This window comes from Nanorana parkeri, unplaced genomic scaffold (assembly GCF_000935625.1).
Source record: "Nanorana parkeri isolate BGI_ZX_2015 unplaced genomic scaffold, ASM93562v1 scaffold3970, whole genome shotgun sequence".
Lineage (NCBI taxonomy): Eukaryota > Metazoa > Chordata > Amphibia > Anura > Dicroglossidae > Nanorana > Nanorana parkeri.
The window spans coordinates 1502-18971 of NW_017310237.1; the positions used below are offsets into that span (position 1 = coordinate 1502).

The 17470-nt window shown below is 46.1% G+C and overlaps 1 long non-coding RNA gene across 1 annotated transcript; it reads right to left on the reverse strand.

Moving 5' to 3' along the window:
• Positions 1-5299: 5299 nt before the first annotated feature.
• LOC108803637 lies at positions 5300-14290 on the reverse strand. Its single transcript, XR_001942293.1, has 3 exons — positions 14008-14290; positions 11824-11833; positions 5300-5310 (listed from the first exon to the last, which is right to left on the reverse strand). It is a non-coding gene; the product is annotated as an uncharacterized LOC108803637 (long non-coding RNA).
• Between the last annotated feature and the right edge of the window lie 3180 nt (positions 14291-17470).

The window sequence follows — 17470 nt, forward strand, 5'->3', positions numbered from 1 at the left end:
AATATTACATCTCCTCTCCCACAACTGAAAAAGCAAAACCAACCCCCAAAATAATTCAACACCTCTAGTAGCATCGTTACCCAATCAAAGGTACTTTATATATTGCTTTATAGGGTTTTTGTGCCTTCCTCTGGATCAACACGGGGCAATTGTGGGCGTAGCGTTCTGTTTAGGCTTTTCTTTTCATATCTCTATATGTTGAACTCGAAAGACTCGTGTCTGACTCAGGGCTGCCATCAGGGGGGTATGGCCGATATTAATGTAAGGGGCCCCGGTCGGGCACTAGCAGCGCCGGGCCCCAGCATCAGAGCAGGCTGGGGGACCATCAGTGCCGCTGCTCTACTGATCTCGGACCGACCGGAAGTGACATCACGTCACGTCCGGTGACAGAGGAGACCTGGTGAGAAGGTAAGAGGAGCTGGGAGGGAGGGAGAGGTGCAGCCCGGCCCAGCTCACCTGAGACCCCTGCAGAGACCACCATAGAGAGTATCAGATGGGCTGTGGAGCATTTATGGTGGGCTCTGCAGGGTCACTCTCAGGTATGCGAGGTCTCAGGTGGGTCCTGTGTCCAGCGGTTCACTAAGCCCCGCGTCCGCCGCGTCACTAAGCCCCGCGTCCGCCGCGTCACTAAGCCCCGCGTCCGCCGCGTCACTAAGCCCCGCGTCCGCCGCGTCACTAAGCCCCGCGTCCGCCGCATCACTAAGCCCAGGCTCAGTGTTCCCTGTACAGCACTGCGGTATATGTCAGAGCTATATACATGTATAATAATAGTGTGTGATTGGCTCAGTGTGTCGGCGGCCTAAAGCCGTGTAAGGGGCCCCAAAATTTCTGATGGCTGCCCTGGTCTGACTATGCAAATATGTAACAATTGTAAAAGAAAAAAATGAGAGAACACATTTTCAAAATGGAGATATATACAGGAGGTATGAGGTGTATATGGGAAGGTATGTACAGGGAATCATGAGGTGTATACAGGAAGGTATATATGGGCAGGTATTTATTGGAAGGTGTATACAGGAAGGTATATATGGGGAGGTGTATATATGGGGAGGTATTTATTGGGAGGTATATACAGGAAGGCATATATGGGGATGGGATAGCTGAGGGGGGGGGGTAGCGGGGGAGGGGCGGGGGACACAGCTGAAAGGGTCGAGGCTCACCTGCACACGGCTCCCAGGCTCTGTGCCGTTATTGGCCAGCACTCACCTGCACACGGCTCCCAGGCTCTGTGCCATTATTGGCCAGCAGGCTCAACGCCAGCTCCAGGTTTGGATGGGAACTTCCTAAGGCCGCTGCCCGGGCTGAAATCAGTCTGCAGTCTGCAGTCGGCCCTGGAAACATGACGGCTTCCGAGCTGGCTTAGCGCTCTGCTGAGTCCGGTCGGATCATCCACTGCTGCGGACTGCCGGGACCACACGGTGGGGCCAGCGGATGTGCCCTCCTACAGGTTACCCGGGCAAGTGGGCGGGACCTTCCTCCTTCAGTACAGGCAGCTTGTACCTGGTGTAGGCCCCCCCTGCTGACTTGATGGGGCCCGACAAGTACAGGAGGGCTGCCTGTACCATCCTGTTGGCAGCCCTGGCCACGGGCCCTCGTGGCAAAATGTTCAGACAGGCCCTGCCCAGAAATCTTTCATTTGCCGGGCCCCGCTTGTTACTGCTCGGCGGCCGGCGCCCCCCCGCCCCCGCATCTCGGTGCCCAGGGCAGCCGCACCGGCTGCCCCCCTGGTTGTTATGCCATTGCCACCATTGGAAGGTTGCCGACCATAAGGAGTGCAGGTGGTTCTTGGAAACAAGAGTGCATGCAAGAACGCATGTTACTCCATTCAGTGGAATGATATCAAAGTTGTGTCCCACAGTGTTTACCCCTTCCGTGGCAAGCCGGTAGGAAGTGGGAAATACAAATGAGGGAGCTTCTCATGTAAGGGAGTCTTCAGAGACATGTTAATGGCTCTGAACCTAAAAAACACTCCACAGGTAACTGTACAAAAAAAGTCTGGAAAGTGTTCAAGCAAAGCCCAATAAAGTTGCCCATACACTTGACGATCATACGAAAATCGCGGGTGATCCCGCGATCGTATGATAATCGGCAGGTGCATGGGCAGCGTGTGACCGCATTTACTGTACTTTCGTCTTACGAGCACGTAGCGTGATCGCAAGACGAAAGCAGAACGGGCCGGTGTGCACAAGCGCACACTGCCCGCTCAGCATTGCAATCATCGGCAAGCCCTCCCTTCAGCGGGGTGGGCTTGCGATGATCGCAAGTACGATCTGCCTGTTCAAGATGGGCAGTTTGTACGGAATTTTAATCACCTTACAACCATCGCACAACGAAAGTCTTGCAATGGTTGTAAGGTGTATGGGCAGCTTGACAGAGTCTCTTCTAGGCTCCCCCTGCAATGTTCAGCGGGGTCAGATCCCAGTACAACCAAGTCATGGGGGAGCCACAGCTGGGAGAAGCTGAGGAGACCAACTGCAGCTCGGGGTGATTCATCTCAATTGAAGAAAAAAAGTTCCTAGAAAAGAAAAAAAAAAGATAAAAAGAAGTCTTGAATAAGCGGAGATGGAAAACATGCCCGTTCTCTGTGGACACGAGCACAAAAAATGAGGCATGCTAATATTTCCATGTCTGGTCAGGTTTGGCCCACAGATTTTTTCGTTTGCCAGTGTCCAATATTCCTACAGGTGGCAATATAACCTGAAGGTTTCAGATGTCCCTCAATGGATGAGAGACACACAGAGGTTTTGGTTCCATACATTCTCAAATACACGTATAACCGCTTCCACGTCCTGACACTGTAAAGTGCGGTCCCAAACTCTAAACTATCTGAGCTCCCAAACTGGGACATATACAGTATACAGCAAAGCTTACATTGAGAACAGGCGTGCCTTGGCGGTAGCCCCTTCCTCCTTATAGGTGCAGTAACACATCAGGGCGTGCCAAATTTAAAAATGCAAAAGAAATGGCGGCCGCTCAGATTCAATGTTACTAGTGAAAAGGAGATGCATATTAGCCGGGCAATTCAATAATCAATATAAATATTCCCCGGCACTCGATCTGCTTAGTCAGCATAAAAAGATCTTATTCATGGATTTCAGACTTAGGTTTAAAACATCTATTTGCAGATACAGATAAAGCCGCACTGCGGCGTTAAGGCGCCTCTGTACAGTGTGGAACATAAGAGTCCCAGCCTGGGATATGTACTTCCTCCTACAGTTGGCTATTGGTTGTACTGACCAAATTACAGAATAATAATAATAATAAGCCCCCCACACATGGAACCACGGGTCTCACAGGAGTTCTGTATCCTAGCAAATATTTTTATCGGCAGCATTTGGGTGTCTCCGAAAATCGCTGATCGGCTCACACGCCAACTCTTCAGAAGTGAATGTCACAACTGGAACCTGAAAGAAGATAATTAGAGTTACTTCCACAATGTATACAAGATTTACTTTTTTTCCCCCAAAACCAAAAGGTAACCAAAAGTCTCACCTAGTACTGGCACTTGTTTGGGGGAGTTAGTATACAGGGAACATATGGCGGCCTGTGGTTCCTTGTTGTACACAGATGATCATCGTACATATTTCATAACGTTTCTATTTTGTCTTCCAAAGAATTATTATTGATTGTGAAATATTGATTGATTTTTTTAGGTCCGTATACACCCCTTCATGTAATTTCCCATAATAGAGAGTCAACCCAAGTCTCTCTGCTTCCCCTGTACCAGCTAGAGACGTGAGTGTGAGGTGAGGCATGCCGACCTTATTTTACTAGCCCCCTTCATGTGTGCTGGCCAGGCCATCCAAAAACAGCAAAGAGTGGGTCACCCAAGCACTGCAGGTAGAGACTGCGATCCCAGCCTGAGGTGGAGGGGTGTAAGCCTGAGGTGGAGGGGTGTAAGCCTGAGGTGGAGGGGTGTAAGCCTGAGGTGGAGGGGTGCGGAGGTGATCAGAACAGACTTCTTCATATGTGAATCTGTTTGTTCTCCATGTAATATAACTGAAAGCTTTCCATGTCCTAAATCCCATTTCACACGTGGCCTACACAACTAATATCATTGGGGCATTTATGTAAAGCTAGAACACAATATATTTTAGTCCTTCAATTACTTCACTCTCTTACCACAGATCAAACTTAAAGACAGATAAAAATATCAAATATCCTGTTATGTTTAAAAACGGACCCAACTCCCCAAATGATTGTATCCCTATCCAGTCCCGCCATTTACTAACCCCCCTTCCTTCACATTCATATCACAGATATCGAAAAAGGTTCTTTTCCAGCTTAAACATCCCACACATTCCTAATTACTCTCCGGCTGGGCAGATTGCTCAACTGTCAGTGTGTTATTCCTCCCTATGGGTCTCCTTGGAGGTAACAGAGAAAGCCCAAATTTATACAGATATGGATTGCTTTATAGTGCGAGGTTCAACCCTAAATACTAATCAGTATGACACTTGTTACCCAATATGTGTACTGACCCCATCCATGTGGCACCATGTATTCTCTCATATATACAAGCTGTGGGACCATGTATTCTCTCATATATACAAGCTGTGGGACCATGTATTCTCTCATATATACAAGCTGTGGGACCATGTATTCTCTCATATATACAAGCTGTGGGACCATGTATTCTCTCATATATACAAGCTGTGGGACCATGTATAACAGGCAGCTTGTACCTGGTGTAGGCCCCCCCTGCTGACTTGATGGGGCCCGACAAGTACAGGAGGGCTGCCTGTACCATCCTGTTGGCAGCCCTGGCCACGGGCCCTCGTGGCAAAATGTTCAGACAGGCCCTGCCCAGAAATCTTTCATTTGCCGGGCCCCGCTTGTTACTGCTCGGTGGCCGGCGCCCCCCCGCCCCCGCATCTCGGTGCCCAGGGCAGCCGCACCGGCTGCCCCCCTGGTTGTTATGCCATTGCCACCATTGGAAGGTTGCCGACCATAAGGAGTGCAGGTGGTTCTTGGAAACAAGAGTGCATGCAAGAACGCATGTTACTCCATTCAGTGGAATGATATCAAAGTTGTGTCCCACAGTGTTTACCCCTTCCGTGGCAAGCCGGTAGGAAGTGGGAAATACAAATGAGGGAGCTTCTCATGTAAGGGAGTCTTCAGAGACATGTTAATGGCTCTGAACCTAAAAAACACTCCACAGGTAACTGTACAAAAAAAGTCTGGAAAGTGTTCAAGCAAAGCCCAATAAAGTTGCCCATACACTTGACGATCATACGAAAATCGCGGGTGATCCCGCGATCGTATGATAATCGGCAGGTGCATGGGCAGCGTGTGACCGCATTTACTGTACTTTCGTCTTACGAGCACGTAGCGTGATCGCAAGACGAAAGCAGAACGGGCCGGTGTGCACAAGCGCACACTGCCCGCTCAGCATTGCAATCATCGGCAAGCCCTCCCTTCAGCGGGGTGGGCTTGCGATGATCGCAAGTACGATCTGCCTGTTCAAGATGGGCAGTTTGTACGGAATTTTAATCACCTTACAACCATCGCACAACGAAAGTCTTGCAATGGTTGTAAGGTGTATGGGCAGCTTGACAGAGTCTCTTCTAGGCTCCCCCTGCAATGTTCAGCGGGGTCAGATCCCAGTACAACCAAGTCATGGGGGAGCCACAGCTGGGAGAAGCTGAGGAGACCAACTGCAGCTCGGGGTGATTCATCTCAATTGAAGAAAAAAAGTTCCTAGAAAAGAAAAAAAAAAGATAAAAAGAAGTCTTGAATAAGCGGAGATGGAAAACATGCCCGTTCTCTGTGGACACGAGCACAAAAAATGAGGCATGCTAATATTTCCATGTCTGGTCAGGTTTGGCCCACAGATTTTTTCGTTTGCCAGTGTCCAATATTCCTACAGGTGGCAATATAACCTGAAGGTTTCAGATGTCCCTCAATGGATGAGAGAGACACAGAGGTTTTGGTTCCATACATTCCCAAATACACGTATAACCGCTTCCACATCCTGACACTGTAAAGTGCGGTCCCAAACTCCAAACTATCTGAGCTCCCAAACTGGGACATATACAGTATACAGCAAAGCTTACATTGAGAACAGGCGTGCCTTGGCGGTAGCCCCTTCCTCCTTATAGGTGCAGTAACACATCAGGGCGTGCCAAATTTAAAAATGCAAAAGAAATGGCGGCCGCTCAGATTCAATGTTACTAGTGAAAAGGAGATGCATATTAGCCGGGCAATTCAATAATCAATATAAATATTCCCCGGCACTCGATCTGCTTAGTCAGCATAAAAAGATCTTATTCATGGATTTCAGACTTAGGTTTAAAACATCTATTTGCAGATACAGATAAAGCCGCACTGCGGCGTTAAGGCGCCTCTGTACAGTGTGGAACATAAGAGTCCCAGCCTGGGATATGTACTTCCTCCTACAGTTGGCTATTGGTTGTACTGACCAAATTACAGAATAATAATAATAATAAGCCCCCCACACATGGAACCACGGGTCTCACAGGAGTTCTGTATCCTAGCAAATATTTTTATCGGCAGCATTTGGGTGTCTCCGAAAATCGCTGATCGGCTCACACGCCAACTCTTCAGAAGTGAATGTCACAACTGGAACCTGAAAGAAGATAATTAGAGTTACTTCCACAATGTATACAAGATTTACTTTTTTTCCCCCAAAACCAAAAGGTAACCAAAAGTCTCACCTAGTACTGGCACTTGTTTGGGGGAGTTAGTATACAGGGAACATATGGCGGCCTGTGGTTCCTTGTTGTACACAGATGATCATCGTACATATTTCATAACGTTTCTATTTTGTCTTCCAAAGAATTATTATTGATTGTGAAATATTGATTGATTTTTTTAGGTCCGTATACACCCCTTCATGTAATTTCCCATAATAGAGAGTCAACCCAAGTCTCTCTGCTTCCCCTGTACCAGCTAGAGACGTGAGTGTGAGGTGAGGCATGCCGACCTTATTTTACTAGCCCCCTTCATGTGTGCTGGCCAGGCCATCCAAAAACAGCAAAGAGTGGGTCACCCAAGCACTGCAGGTAGAGACTGCGATCCCAGCCTGAGGTGGAGGGGTGTAAGCCTGAGGTGGAGGGGTGTAAGCCTGAGGTGGAGGGGTGTAAGCCTGAGGTGGAGGGGTGCGGAGGTGATCAGAACAGACTTCTTCATATGTGAATCTGTTTGTTCTCCATGTAATATAACTGAAAGCTTTCCATGTCCTAAATCCCATTTCACACGTGGCCTACACAACTAATATCATTGGGGCATTTATGTAAAGCTAGAACACAATATATTTTAGTCCTTCAATTACTTCACTCTCTTACCACAGATCAAACTTAAAGACAGATAAAAATATCAAATATCCTGTTATGTTTAAAAACGGACCCAACTCCCCAAATGATTGTATCCCTATCCAGTCCCGCCATTTACTAACCCCCCTTCCTTCACATTCATATCACAGATATCGAAAAAGGTTCTTTTCCAGCTTAAACATCCCACACATTCCTAATTACTCTCCGGCTGGGCAGATTGCTCAACTGTCAGTGTGTTATGCCACCCTATGGGTCTCCTTGGAGGTAACAGAGAAAGCCCAAATTTATACAGATATGGATTGCTTTATAGTGCGAGGTTCAACCCTAAATACTAATCAGTATGACACTTGTTACCCAATATGTGTACTGACCCCATCCATGTGGCACCATGTATTCTCTCATATATACAAGCTGTGGGACCATGTATTCTCTCATATATACAAGCTGTGGGACCATGTATTCTCTCATATATACAAGCTGTGGGACCATGTATTCTCTCATATATACAAGCTGTGGGACCATGTATTCTCTCATATATACAAGCTGTGGGACCATGTATTCTCTCATATATACAAGCTGTGGGACCATGTATCCTCTCATATATATCAGCTGTGGGACCATGTATCCTCTCATATATACCGGCTGTGGGACCATGTATCCTCTCATATATACCGGCTGTGGGACCATGTATCCTCTCATATATACCGGCTGTGGGACCATGTATCCTCTCATATATACCGGCTGTGGGACCATGTATCCTCTCACATATACCAGCTGTGGCACCATGTATCCTCTCATATATACCAGCTGTGGGACCCTGTATCCTCTCATATATACCAGCTGTGGGACCATGTATCCTCTCATATATACAAGCTGTGGGACCGTGTATCCTCTCACATATACCAGCTGTGGGACCATGTATCCTCCCATATATACCAGCTGTGGGACCATGTATCCTCTCATATATACAAGCTGTGGGACCATGTATCCTCTCACATATACCAGCTGTGGGACCATGTATCCTCTCATATATACAAGCTGTGGGACCGTGTATCCTCTCACATATACCAGCTGTGGGACCATGTATCCTCCCATATATACCAGCTGTGGGACCATGTATCGTCTCATATATACAAGCTGTGGGACCATGTATTCTCTCATATATACCAGCTGTGGGACCATGTATCCTCCCATATATACCGGCTGTGGGACCATGTATCCTCTCATATATACCAGTTGTGGGGCCATGTATCCTCTCATATAGCGGCTGTGGGACCATGTATCCTCTCATATATACCAGTTGTGGGACCATGTATCCTCTCATATAGCGGCTATGGGACTACATATCCATCTTCCTGACTGTTTTAGCTTCTGAGAGAGTGGCCAGTTCCAGTATGTCTGAAGTCACTGGAAGCTTAGATATGATATGAGAGGCTGGAGATCACTTGTCTGATATTGTCCAAATGCTAACATAAATATTATACTGAATCCTAGAAGTTTGCACTTCTCACATAATACTTACAGCTGTATGTTCAATGCCAGGCCGTGGAGAACGTTGTGCTGGAAAACAAAATGGCGGACACACATGACACTGATCTACTAACAAGTGCCAAGCACAGTAGACGTGTATCCACTTCAAACATCCAATCATGTGAGATATCAGCTCTACTTTTCCCCTAATTCCCCCCACACAGGTTTGGATGATGGAGATGCACACAGGCTCACTTTACAATGTAGTAAATTAGGTCAAATTATCTTTTATATAGCCGCCAACAGTTTGCGCAGCGCTTTACAATATAAGGAAGACATTACACTCACAATACAATTCAGGACAAGATGGTAAGGAGGGCCCTGCCCCTGAGGGAAACGGTGGGGAAGTGATACATGAGGAGTAGTGATGGGCTCGGACATGTTGGCAGCTACACGTGCCGAGCCTGCCAGGAAGCTGACAGCGCCAATCACAGGTACTGAGACATTATCCCAGTCCGCAGCTGCAGAGATCGGGAAATGTCTCAGTGCCTGTGATTGGCCCTGTCATCTTCCTGGCGGGCTCGGCGCCTGTAGCTGCCAACACGCCCAAACCCATCACTAATGAGTAGGTAGCTGTGTGGGGATGAAATGTTTGAGGACGTGATAGTGAACATAATTACTTATCTATTTCCCAAATCCCGCTCCACTAATGAACAGTTTTATAACATACATAACGTATGAGCTCCTCCACCCAATACAGACAATCCAGTCTGCCCGAATCCAACCAAAATGTAATCCCCCACTATCTCTCAGGCGGTATTTTATTGGTGATCTGTAGCTGCCCACATCCCGGGGCCATGTTATGAAGGTCTCATTCGTTCTGCGGGATCTTTCATATTTGGAGGAAACAGCAAGAGGAGTGAAATGAAACATCTTCAACATTACAGGACACGTCCACTCACTATTATTACCATGACCTGGATAATGAGAACCTGTACAGAATAACAAGATGACATGGAGTAGTTGTGCTCCCCCGGGTATTACCGTTCACTGAAGGTTCGCTCACACTGCCCCCATTTTGTTGCAGCTTGCTGTTCTGCAACACTGGCGGAATATACTGAGAACCAATAAACCAATACCGCTTTATATACAATTCCCTCCGTTATCACCAATACTCCTAAATAAAGTGTCACATATAGAACCTTCAGAACAATTTATTAAAGGAGAACTATGAGGGGGGGGTGCTTTTCACTCACCTCATAGTTCTAGCCGACCTGTGACAATGACAATATACCGCTGTAGCTCGCGGTATACTGAGACGCCGCAGCTGAAGCTGATCCCGGCAATTGTGCCAGGATCCGCCCAAAAAACCCCCCCCCCCCCTCATAGTTCTCCTTTAATAAATTGTTCTGAAGGTTCAGTATATCTTAGTATATCTTCCACTACATTAGGGATTGCTGGATTATCTGGAGAGAAAAAAATTACGAAAGTCAAATCATTACAATGTTACTCACCTCTACGTCTCATCACATATACCACCGTTGACACTGCAATCATCACTATACACACTAGAGCTGTCACAGGAAGTAATATGCTTAGGATAGTTGGACGGATGTACATTGTTTTATCTGTGAGAAGAGAAATAAAACCGGTATAACAGACTGTGTGCTCAATACTGTATGTGAGGAATAGAACGAATATCATATCTGTCAGTGATTTTGAAAATACTGTAGGCAGAGATGGTCAGACACAGGGGTGGACTGACCATTCTGGCACTCGGGCACTGCCCAAGGAGGGGCAGCCATTAGGGGGCACGCGGCGGCTCTCAACTGTCTCTGTCATGCTGATGTCCTGCGATGCCGTCCTCCAGCCCAGCAACTCACTGAGGGCTGCAACTGGGAGGTACAGTGGCTGCCTGTCAGTGACAGGAGCTTAGGATGCCGCTGCATATCACTGATGTTCAGGGTCAGGGCAGACGGGGCCACCTATATATGAATGCCAGGTCCTGGCAAGGGAATTTACACAGAGGAAGTGGACCATCCAAGATTCTCCAGCATTTTATGTGAGCAATTATGTTGCGCTTGGTAGTGAGCAATATTCTTTACTGTATCACCTTTCAGTGTTTCTATCTCAATGGAAATGTTTGTTATATTAAGTGAAAAATAAATGAATAAATGGACAGAACAAAAAATTAGTAAATGGTGTAAAGTATATATAATAAAATTAATAAATTATAAACTGCACCTGTGTATTGTTCAGTATTTAGTTAGTTAAACATGTTTGTGATGTGACAATTAATAAACAATATTCTGTGATTAGGCTCTCAACCACAATACCTATATAAGTTGCATGTGCATTCAAATTGGTTAATTCCAGTTAGACATTTATTTGACTCAGAGTGACCAATAGTAATGGTTCGTTCTGACCTTTTGTGTTTTTTCGTTTTGGGGCGACGATAAATGTTTTATTTATGTAAGCTACCATCACTATTGCTCACTCTGAGTCAAATAAATGTCTAACTGGAATTAACCAATTTGAATGCACATGCAACTTATATAGGTATTGTGGTTGAGAGCCTAATCACAGAATATTGTTTATTAATTGTCACATCACAACATGTTTAACTAACGAAATACTGAACAATACACAGGTGCAGTTTATAATTTATAAATTTTATTATATATACTTTACACCATTTACAAATTTTTTGTTCTGTCCATTTATTCATTTATTTTTCACTTAATATAACAAACATTTCCATTGAGATAGAAACACTGAAAGGTGATACAGTAAAGAATATTGCTCACTACCAAGCGCAACATAATCGCTCACATTAATCACGTTTATACACATTGTTGCAGCTGGTGTTTTTCACATTTTTCCTAGCGCAACTAAATTGGTTTAAAGTTTCTCCAGCATTTTACATCTGTCCTTCAAAGAATGACATATGGTGAGCAAAAAAACTACACGATGCCTTTTTTTTTTTTGCTTCTTGTTGTTTTGTTATTAAGTACATTACAATAAAGGCTAAATTGTAGGGATGCACTAATACCAATACTACCAGACACCTCCTTGCTTCCTGATACTGGCGCATAACATTTTTAAATGTTACATAGTTACATAGTATTTGAGGTTGAATAAAGACATTAGTCCATCAAGTCCAACCTATTAGGATCTCATTCTAGGAGTACCTGTACCCCTGTATATTACGGTCCCTTAAGAAATCGTCCAAAAGTTTCTTGAACAATTCCACATTCTTTGCTGAAATCACTGTCTGTGGCAGTGAGTTCCAGACCCTAACTGATCTTACTGTGAAGAACCCCCTTCGCCCCTTGTGCTGGAATTTTTTTTCCACCAATTTTAGGTGATGGCCTCTAGTTTTTGTAACGGAGTTAATTTTAAACAGTTTATCGCTAATGTTGCTACCACCATTAAACATTTTGTACATGGAAATCATATCCCCCCTTAATCTCCTCACCTCTAATGTGAACATGTTTAAATTTAGTAGCCTCGTCTCGTAGCTCTGGTCCTCCATACCCCTAATTAGTTTGGTTGCCCTCCGCTGGACTTTTTCCAACTCAAGGACATCTTTTCTTAGTACTGGTGACCAGAACTGGACCGCGTACTCCAGATGAGGTCGAACCAATGATCTATAAAGTGGCAAAATTATAGACTTGTCCCTGCAATACATCCCCTTTTTAATACAGGACAAGACCCTGCTAGCTTTGTTTACAGCAGCCTGGCACTGCAAACTACCTTTCAGTTTGTGGTCTACAATGACCCCCAAATCCTTCTCCATTTCTGACTTCCCCAGCGGCATACCCATAATTGTATAACCCATTTGTTTATTTTTAATTCCAAAGTGCATTACTTTGCATTTTAGCGGCTGTTAGCGGCTTCCCTAAGGTCCCACGCTTGGAGGGGACCTCAGGCAGCCTTCTGGGGACCTGATGACAGTTGTTTACAGCGCCGATCTGGACAAACGTTTCCTCCTTCCCACCACTCACATCCTCCCGCAAGACGTCGCGCACAGCCCTGGTGACGCGCCACGCACAGTCCTGCTGACTCGTCGCGCACAGCCCTGGTGACACGTCGCGCACAGCCCTGGTGACACGTCGCGCACAGCCCTGGTGACACGTCGCGCACAGCAAATCATCAGCTCAGAGCTCAGACACATAGAACAAAGTGCGAGCTCTTGTGCACACACAAAGGGCCTATTCACACTACTATGGTGCATTAGTGCACCTGTGTTAAACCGCGCATTATAGTCCACTGCGTTATAGCAGAACATTCATTTGAACAGGCTGCCTAATGCACTAAAAAGGTGAATGCAGCATTGTTGGCAAGGTGTGTTGGGGTTTCATTAAAGGAGAACTATGAGGTGAGTGAAAATCACTCAGCCTCATAGTTCTAGCCGACCTGTGACAATGAAACTGTGACACGTCGGCTCAATAGATCGGGAAGTGAGCGAACCCATACCGTTGTTCGCTCACTTCTCGATTCTATGCCTGCAGAGAGCCGTGACTGTCACTCACGGGGGGAGGGTGCGGGTTCTGCTGGATCTGCCTCTAGATAGGCAGAGCCAGCGGTCAATCACGCAGCTGGGTGGATCCAGAAAGTAATGTTGGGATTCGTCCTGGCTGCGCCGTCTCAGTATACCGCGAGCTGTAGCTCTCTACATACTGAGCTTAGGATGACGGGAGGACGCTAGTTTGTGTCCTCCCATGACCCTTAGGAGAACTATGGGGAAAAACACTTACCTCATAGTTCTCCTTTAAGAATGAATCCCATTGAACTGGACAAATGTAGGTAAAGTGTGTTGCTGTGCGTTAGTGTGAACAGGCTCTTAACGTTAGTCATGTGATCTGCAGCCCCTCTCTTTGCATACAGTCCCCAGTGCTGCTGGCCTCCTAAGTGTATAGCTTCATCTTTGTATAATGCCTAAGAAAGGAACCGAATGGGTCCTGGAAGCTTGCATTTCCAGGTGTCTTTGTAATATCCCCCCCCCCACTTCCAGGTGTCATTGTAATATCATGGGATATATCCCTCCCCACTTCCAGGTGCCTTTCTAATATATCCCCCCCACTTCCAGGTAACATTGTAACCAGATAATCAATGTTATTCCCTTAACCTCTAAGTGGTCACAATGTTCTGGCTGATCGGTGTTGGTGCTTTTTGCTGTGACATACTCTTGTCAGCCAATAAAGATTAACCCTTAAACTCTAAACTGTCTACAATTCACCTTTCCCTGTAGAGTACAATGCAGTGCGGAGAGAAGTGTGATGTTGTGTGGTGCAGTATACGGCCTCTTACCCAGCACACGGATGTCTGTAGAGGATATTAGATAATGCGAGTCACAGTAACACCAGATCTTATACACACAGGAATCATCCTTCCGGGCCGGTGTCAGCTTCCAGCAGCCGCTCCTTGTGTCCAGGTGAAGTCTGGGGTCATGTGATTTAGTGAGGTTGTAATAACAATGAAGTTCCAGCAATGTCTTCTCCTTCCCTCCACAATGTCTGTACAGCTCCAGGATAACATCATCCTGAGGACACGTCATATCACATCCCGTGATGTCCGCTCCGCTCCGTACATACACCGGTCCGGATGACACGGATGTGATCAGGACACACAGGAGACCTGGAATAAAGGTAGAATCAATAAAATGGAATGATCCATCCAGTCTGCCCTCTTTTTTTCTAACTTACACAGTATGGATTCACTTCCTGTTGGCCAGAGGGAGGATCACCCTACATGTTAGTCCTGGTGACAGTTATCACTAAAAGTGAAAGAAAATCCCAAATTTTGGGTTGTCATCAGAACAGGAATAGTTGGGAAATCTCTCATTGGGGACACCAGGGATATCCTCTCACTTCCTGTTGTTGCCACTGGGCTTCAGTTCTACTTTAAGCTTTATTATTATTATTATACAGGATTTATAGAGCACCAACAGTTTGCGCAGCGCTTTACAATATAAGGAAGACATTACAGTTACAATACAATTCAAGACAAGATGGTAAGGAGGGCCTGTGGCCCCTGAGGGCTTACACTCTAAGAAGGAGGGGGAAATGATACATGAGGAGGGAGCTGTGTGGAGATGGTTTGAGAACGTGATGGTTGGGCGGTTAGGTTGAGGTGGGATCGGCTTCCCTGAAGAGATGAGTCTTTAGGGATCGCCTAAAGGCAGTCAAGGTGGGCAAGAGACGATGTGTGGTTATTAACTGACCAAGAGAGGAGGTGTAGATGGAGAAGAGAAGGGGTCCAAATACAGAGCCTCGGGGACCCCTACAGGAAGAGGAAGAGGAGGGGAGGATATACATTTGTAGGTGACACTAAAGGAGCACTTAGACAGGTAGGAGGAGAACCATGAGAGAGCAGAGTCTTGTAGGCCAAGCGAGTGGAATTTTTTGGAGGAGCAGCGGGTGGTCAACAGTGTCAAAAGCAGCAGAGAGGTCTAATAGCAGAGTAAGGAATAGTGGCCTTTGTGTTTAGCTGTTATTAAGTAATTGGTGAGTTTTAGGAGGGCGGTTTCAGTGGTGTTGGGGGGCGAAAGCCAGATTGTAAGGGATCGAGAAGGTTGTTATCAGCGATGTGGCGGCTCAGGCGGCTGTAGATGAGGCGTTCTAGGAGTTTGAAGGTGAATGGGAGTAAGGAGATTGGTCTGAGATTATTGAGGTCGGTGGGGTCCATTGAGGGTTTTTTGGGTATTGGGGTGACCAGGGCATGCTTTAGAGGGGAGGGAAAGATTCCAGTAGAGAGTGAGAGATTGAAAATGTGGGTAAGAGAGTGTAGGATAGAGTATGAAGGTGACCGAAGTAGCGGTGAAGGAACAGGGTCCAGGGGGCAAGTGGTGAGGTGGGTGTCAGAGAGAAGCTTTGTAACCTCCTCTGTGGTGACCGGGTCAAAAGAGGAGAGTGACAAGTGTGATGGAGGGACGGGTACATGAATAGAGGAAGGTGATTGGACAGTGGCGATCTGATCCCGAATTGTATCTATTTTGTTTTTGAAATGAATGGCGATGTCCTGGGCAGTCAGTGAGTTAGTGGGTGGTGGTGGTGGTGGAGGACGACGTAGAGAGTTAAAAGTAGAAAAGAGTTGGCGGGGTCTGGATGAGAGTGTGTTAATGAGAGTAACAAAATAAGTCTGTTCGGCAGCTCGGAGGGAGGAGTTATATTTTAGGAGGGCAGCTTTGTACAGGGTGAAGTCTTGCAGAGATCTAGTTTTTCGCCACAGTCGTTCAAGAGCGCGACTATGTCTCTTTAAGCTTCATCTTATCAATATCTTTTTGTAAGTGAGATCTCCAGAAATGGACAAATATTTCTAAATAAAGATCTATATAGAGGGATCAGGACATCCTTCCTCCTGCTGGGGATCCCTCTAGTGATAATAAAGCTCTATATAGAGGGATCAGGACATCCTTCCTCCTGCTGGGGATCCCTCTAGTGATAATAAAGATCTATATAGAGGGATCAGGACATCCTTCCTCCTGCTGGGATCCCTCTAGTGATAATAAAGATCTATATAGAGGGATCAGGACATCCTTCCTCCTGCTGGGGATCCCTCTAGTGATAATAAAGATCTATATAGAGGGATCAGGACCTCCTTCCTCCTGCTGGGGACCCCTCTAGTGATAATAAAGATCTATATAGAGGGATCAGGACCTCCTTCCTCCTGCTTGGGATCCCTCTAGTGATATAAATATCTATATAGAGGAATCAGGACCTGTAATGACCATGTCGGGGTGCAGATATGTAAAATAGTGGATTCCTGTAACTGAAGAGAAAAAAAAACAGATCATTAGAGGGAGAACCTTAGGCTGGACCTTACATGCTCAGTAAGACCCCAACACATTCAGAACCTTTATTATGGTAAGAACATTGTAATGAATTAACAGAGCCACAGTAGGGAGCATGTGAGCCCTTTGTATTCTTCACAGTAATACGGCATCACTACCAACTGTAATACAAAGCTCGTACAGCAGGGGGCGCTCAGTATTCATTGTTCTTCTACTACAAGCACAACAGTACTCAACTTTCCTAAATATGTTCTGCAACTATAAAACACATCAAACCTAGATCCTAAATTCTCAGTCTCCTTCTGTAAGGTCTTAAAGTGGAAGAAAAGGGGAAAAAGACAAATTATTATTATGCTTTTAATGTCAGAAGAGACTCGCACAGCTTCTTGTTACCATTCTGCAATTCCTTTTTTTCTGTATGCCGCGCAGCACACAGAGCCGGCATGCAGAGATGAAGTAACTCCTGTGTGCACACGTGGGGGTTATGCCATCGGAGCCCGACCAATCATGTGGCCAAAGAATGGAAACCCAGAAAATGATTGGGGGGGCGGGGGGGAGATGGAGACACCGGAGAGAGGGGAAAGCAGGGATCAGTGCTGAGGATACATTTTAAAACTGAACTTCGCGATAAGCAAATATTGTCCTCATACAAGTCATGTGTAGTCATGGGGGTTATTACTGCTCTGAACGGCACCAATGTTGGGGGTTATCGCTGCTGCCAACTTTACTGACTGACTCGGTTTTGGGTGCCCACTACATGTTTAATCTTGATACCTTCAAGGCATCCCCCCCCCCCACCAAAGCCACATGAGGAAACTACAGACGTTTTATTTGGCACTGATGTGGTTCAGTTCACTCCGGATTATTAATAGTGTTCCGCAATCCTTTGTTGATGTCTCTCCGTCAGGCT